This window comes from Pteropus vampyrus, unplaced genomic scaffold, assembly GCF_000151845.1.
Source record: "Pteropus vampyrus isolate Shadow unplaced genomic scaffold, Pvam_2.0 Scaffold41, whole genome shotgun sequence".
In the NCBI taxonomy this organism is placed as follows: domain Eukaryota; kingdom Metazoa; phylum Chordata; class Mammalia; order Chiroptera; family Pteropodidae; genus Pteropus; species Pteropus vampyrus.
Window position 1 is genome coordinate 8,506,231 of NW_011888822.1, and position 6,531 is coordinate 8,512,761.

Consider the following 6,531-nt stretch of genomic DNA (forward strand, 5'->3'; position numbering starts at 1 on the left):
ATGCCTTACCAGACTGCAATCAAAGTGCCAGGTGGGCTGTGTTATCTGAAAGCCTGACTGGGGAAGAATCCACTCTCAAGCTTATTCAAGCTATTGGCAAAATTTATTTCCTTGCAGCTGTCTGACAAGAGACTAGCTTCTTGCTGGATGCCAGATGGAAGCCACTCGCAGGTGCTAGAAGCTGTTTGTAATTCACTACCACATAACCCTCTCCATAGGTAGTTTACAATATGGTTGCTTTGCTTCAAGACCAGCAGGAGAACCTCTCTCTTTCCAATCTACAAAGATGGAGTCTTATATAAAGAAACATAATCTTGGAAGTAGCATCTCCATCCCTTTTTTCATGTTCTATTTCTTCAAACCAAGTCACAAGTCCTGCCCACACTCAAGCAGAGTGGACTGTATAAGAACATGAATCACTAGCAGCCACCGTAGGGTGTGTTCCACACACACAACACATATAGCAAATACGCTTTATCAATTTACACTCCAGGGTAGTTTCCAATATCTGAGAGCTGGAGTAAACCCTATGTGGCCATAATTAGGGCAATACTGAGTTCCTTTGGTCTGTGTTTAGTTGTCTGATTGGTTCCTGATTAGTTCATTAGTGCCCAATAATTCAGGGTGAAATAATTGTTCTTACATGAGAAAATGTTATATTTTTAAATATTTTTCATGTAAGTTAATTTTTCAGGTTGCTCTAACTTAGTATCTAAGAGTGACCTATCTCAGTGAGTTTGCCGGATGAAATGTTCTTAAAAATATCCTCTTTTGAAATAACTGAAATATACTCATTCGTTTCATTTGAATCATTCCCAAAAGCAGCCATACTGCAAGTGAATCAGAAATATGTATTCTTATGGAAATAAAGTACTCTAAATTTTTCCTAGGCTAGAAGATGTTTTTTTATGGCCTTGTGTGAGGCCTGTGATCTGGGAAGGGTTTTAGATATTTGAAATTCTAGGCTATGCATAGCAAACCACAGCGTTTATGTTGCCATTCTGCCCTTCTCGTCCATGGTAGATATTGATAATCAATCACAGTATTCTTTCTCCTCAGGTCTAGACAAAGCTTTGAGATCTAAACACTATGCCCCTGGCAGTGACTGGATTAGAACTGTTGATCATCTTTTGTCTGCACTTACCTTACCATAACTTACCTAACTTACCTTACCACAGAACCCACACTGGACTTTAAAATTGAACTAAAGATCAGACAATCCACTCAAAAGCAAACATAGGCTGATAGAGAACAATGATGAGATGAGTGTGGGGAGAGATCCCTGCTACTGGTGTTACTGAGATAAAGTAGAAAAAAGTTCTGTTGGAATAATATTTATATGGAAAAATGAGATCAGTATTCTTTTTTAAGTTATAATCTATGATTATCAGGTAGTCAGATCAGAGTAAAAAAAGTGTGATGAAACTAGCAGCTAGAAATTTTTAGCTCTTCTCCCCTTCATCGTACTCTTTAACTATGCTTACCATTCAGCTGAGCTATAGTGAGAAACACAATATCTATAATGAGAAACAGATATTGTCTTACTAAATGATTATGGAGCTCACAAGATTTTTAGAGTCTAAAATTGTTATATTTTCAGTAAGAGTACATTTGGCCTTGTGAAGCATTGTAGTGTGGTAAATGCAGCTGCGGATTAGACACCCAGATTCCTAGCATATTTCACTGTGTGACCTTATATGAATCTCTTAACCTTCCTGAGCCCATTTCTCCACATGCAAAATGGCAATAAGGGTAATAATGTGTGACCTCTATAGTGCATAGGGAGATGGTGAAGTTATGTAAACTAAGTCATGAGAAAGTGTTTGACCCCACAAGAAACAGGATATCATATTATTTCAAAGTAATATTTATTCAGAAGCAAGCTCTTCTTTGCAAAATATGCAAAAATATCCAAACATGTATGTATTTGTCAGCACATGCTGCTATAACAAAATACCCAGACTGGGCAACTTAAACAAAAGAGATTTATTTTCTCACAGTTCTAGAGGCTGAAAGTCCAAAATCAAAGTTCTGATTTCTTGTAAGGACTCTCTTCTTGGCTTGTGGAAGGCTTCCTTCTTGAGAGATATAGTGAGTTCTCTGGTGTCTCTTCTTTTAAAGACTAATTCTATCAAATCATAGCCCCCCGCTCTTTTGACCTTAGTTATCCTTAATTACTTACTCAAAATACAGCAATACCGGGAGTTAGGGCTTCAACCTATGGATTTGGGGGAACACAAACATTCAGTCCATAACAACATGGAAAAATCTCAATTGTCCAGAAAGATATCTTGTGTTTTCCTTTATATTTTTTATAACATTTCTTGAGCTTTCACTGGGTGTCAAGCTCTTCATTATCTCATTTAATTTTCATAGCTTTCAAGAACATTTTTGTTCCTCTGTGCCAGCAACAGACTTAAACACCTGAGATCCATCCATGAATGAAACAGAAAATACTTATGCTCTTGAAAAGCCTGCATGCCCGTGGGGGTAATCAGACAAAACAAAACAAAACAAAAAACAAGACTGATAATAATATATACATTAAATTTGGAAATTATAAATTTATTAAAAAATAGAGTAGGTTATTTTGGATCCAGAGTGATGGAAAAAGGGAGGTAAGTAATAATATCAAATAAAATAATACAAATAGAACTCATGGAACAAGTGAGAGTTGAGAAAACACTAGAAGATAAGAGAGTTAGTCAAGCAAAGGCATGGAATAACAGATTAGAAGCAGCAAAAGGTGCAAGAGCAGAGGCTTGAAGATGGGAGTACAGTGGATGTGTTTGAGGATCAGCAGTGAGACCAAAAATCAACTCTGGTCTTTCTGACCCAAGAATCAAACCTCTTAATCACTGTCACATGAATCTCTAGGTATTGATGTGGCACTAGAAATCTCTATGTATAAAAGAGGAGAATTTATACTCCTTGAGTACTTGCTATGTGTCAGGTGCAGTGCTAGGTGTTTTACATATACTTTTTTGTTTAATTGTCACAAACAAATTACCAAAGAAGCCTGGGGAAAGTTTGTGTTGTATGGTCCCACAGGGGAAAAAAAGGATACAAGTTAATCAGTGAGGTGTCATCAGTATATGTAGCCTTGTTAGAGTTCATTTCATGTTCATTCTGCCCTTCGCAGAGGTAAAGGGAAAGGCAGTTATGGATTTAATTGAAGGACACTGGCCGGATTGCAGCCCTGTTTTCTGATATTCCACATTCCACTCTTCCACTAGGTTAAGCAATCATTAAGACAAAATGAATATGTTTCTAATTTTATGTGAACAACAACAACAAAAAGATTCCAAGTATTATCTGAATTTCGATTTAAATCCTTATGAGTAAGGACCAGTAAAGACCATGAAAAATGGGAGACTTTTTAAATCACTGTTATAATCCTAATTGTTTTTAAAACCCAACGCCCCTTGAAAGAGTAATTCATCTAATCATTATCAGCCATTATCAACACATGAAAGTAATGTTTTGGTTCAATCACTTTCAGAAAATGACAGAAAACTACACAAGGAAAAGCAAAAGAAGGTCCCCAGAATGTGGACACCACCACATGGGAAGCAAAGGATGGAAGATACACCAAAAAGAAATAGGATCTTGAAAGAGAGAATAAAATGGGGCTGAAAGGAACTGGACCCATTTTGTTGAGGCACCCGGCTCCAGAGGGCTTTTACAACTAGTTTATGCCCTTTCTGGACTCAAGGTGGGAAAGACCTACATTATATATAATTTTGAGTGCCCATTATCTCAGAATAAAGTTCAATGCCATGATTGTGCTTATATGACCCTAAATGATCTATCCTCATATCCTTGCTCCATGCTTCCTCTCATGTTAGGCATATGCAAAGGTTGGTCCTCTGCCATCAATGCTCTTTCCTTTCTTGCTCTGCTTTACTATCTCCTAATAGAAATCTTTCTAAATCTGCAATAGGACTTATAACACTAAACCACATTTACTCATTAGCTAGATTGTCACCCCAATTAGACTCTGAGCAACTCAAAGGAGAACAAACAGTGCCTTTCCCATTTTCACATTCCCAATGCTTAGCACTTTGCCTGATACTAATAGACTTTCGGGTAATAAAGTGATTGAGTACACACACACACACACACACACACACACACACACAATTATATACAGAAATACAGATATACATAGCCCTTTGTGATATTTTTCCTTTCACTCAGAAAGTAGAGTTTCCTTAAATGAGAATTCAGACCCAGTCATACCACCTTGAGCTTTAGGAAGCACAATTTAACCCTCCAGTCTCTTGAAGAGCTGCTTGCATCCTTGCTAATCCAGAGAGCCACCAGTGGTTGACTGGGTACAACATAACATTTCTTAGCTACATGTCTCAGGGCATAAGTCTTAGCCATCTATGTTCATAACTATCCATAAAATATTAACAAATTTTATATTGCATCTAAAATTTAGAATTAACGTACTTCTTAGAATAAAGAAACTGAGACTCAAAAAGTTGAGTAAGTCAAACCAGGTGACAGTTAATTAACAAGAGTGCAAACTTACGCTAGAGAATTTTGATTCCCAATTCTTTCCACTGTCATTGGACATAGTAAAGGGGAAAAATAAATAAAACGGAAATAAAAATTCAAGGTGACAGATTTATTGGACTCTATCAAAGAGTTAAGAAAAGAAATATCTTTGGCTATCTTTTGGCTTCTTTGGTAAATATAAGTTAGAAATTTTCTTCCTGATATGAACCAGCTCATTACAAATCTCAAGATTTTATACCTTTTGACTTAAGTCTGTTCTTGCTTATTCAGAAGAATAATAATAGGAGGGTCAGGTATCTATTGTATTGGTTTTCCAGAGTGTCTGTAAAGAAGACTCAAATGCAGATGAATTTCTCCACTCTGCTAGCTATTTTCCTGACCCCAAAAGGGAAAAACTCACTAGATCTTTTGCAATCATATTTCATTTGCTTTGCACATTCAAAATTATACCCATTGCTATTTTTTAAATAAACATATAGTATAAATATCTGGAAAGCAATAAATATGGAAATAAGGCTCGTCTTCTTGATATGATGAATTTAAAGATGAAGTTAAAGGTATGAAAACAAATGTGAAACTAATACTACTAGCAAAGGCAGTTGCCATAAATGTTACTAACATAATTATCTTCAAAAATTCAGTAAGTTTCTAATATATTTTTACTCACAGACAAGTCGAATAACTTGTATCTTCTAGGGCTTGGTTGGAAATACACTAGATAAGGTAATCTTTTTTTATATTAAAATAATAAAACCTAAATTAATTGAATAGAATTAATAGGGCATGAGCTGGGTAAATATAAGTTTTTCATGCTGAAAAATGATTCAAAGGAATCTCTTACTCTAAATATTAAGAATGATTTTGTATATATATACATATATATGTATGTATATATATGCTTTTAATTTTTTAAATACTATTTGTTAAATACAGATTAATATTCATTGGACTTATAATTTTTAAAATTTATTTATTTTAATTAATTTCAAGTATACAGTACTTTGGTTATACATCTATATAGTTCATAAAAGGATCCCCCCAATTGCTCCCTCCCTCCCATGGCCCTCCACCTAGCCAACATATTAATGCTAACTGCATTCTCTGTGCTATGCTCCCCATCCCTGTGACCATCCATTAGCTACTAACATGTACTTCTTTAACCCTTCACCCCATTTTTCCAACCCCCAAGCCCCCCGCCCATGTGTTCATCACCAAATTGTCCACTATATTTGTGAGTCTGTTTTTGATTAGTTTTTTCTTTTTATTCCTTAAGTTCCACATATAAGCGAAATCATATAGTGTTTATCTCTCTCTGTCTTACTTAAATACCTTCTAGGTCCATCAAAGCAATATCTTTTTCCATCCTCTTCCTTTTCATATGTAGGAGTCTTGTTTTCTTATCCTTTCAGCCACTCTTTCTTTTGGTTGGCACACTTAATTCTTTTCCATTTAAGGTACTTATTGATAGAAATGCAGTTGTTACCATTCTTTTTTTTTGTTTCGTTTTGTTTTTTAGGTGACCTCACAGATTGCAAGGATCTTGTCAGCTTACAATTCCTTATTTTTTATTTTTTACACCTACAACATCTGATCTTCCTAGGCAGTCTCCCATCCAAGTACTAACCATATCTGACTCTGCTTAGCTTCTGAGATCAGACAGGATCAGGCTTGTTCAGGGTGGAATAGCCGTAGACACCATTCTTTATTCCTGTTTTTGATACATGTTTTTTCTTCTTAAAGAAGTCTTTCCAACATTTCCTGTAATACTGGCTTGGTGTTGATAAATTCCTTTATCTTATTTTTGTCTGGAAAGATCTTTATCTGTCCTTCAACTCTAAATGATAGCTTTACTGAATAAATTATTCTTTGTTGTAGATCCTGGGTTTTCATCCTGTTGAATGTTTTTTGCCCTCTGTCCTGCATGGCATCTTTTGAAAAATCAGCTGCCAGTCTTATGGGTGTTCCCTTATAAGTAACTATCTACTTTTCTCTTGCTGTTTTTAA

The 6,531-nt window shown here is 35.6% G+C and overlaps 1 protein-coding gene and 1 pseudogene across 1 annotated transcript in view; one reads left to right on the forward strand and one right to left on the reverse strand.

Moving 5' to 3' along the window:
* Positions 1–6,531, forward strand: part of FAM19A1 (family with sequence similarity 19 member A1, C-C motif chemokine like) — a 529,496-nt gene that overhangs the window by 490,713 nt on the left and 32,252 nt on the right. The window lies entirely within an intron of this gene.
* On the reverse strand, positions 6,103–6,221 carry LOC111738681 (annotated as a pseudogene).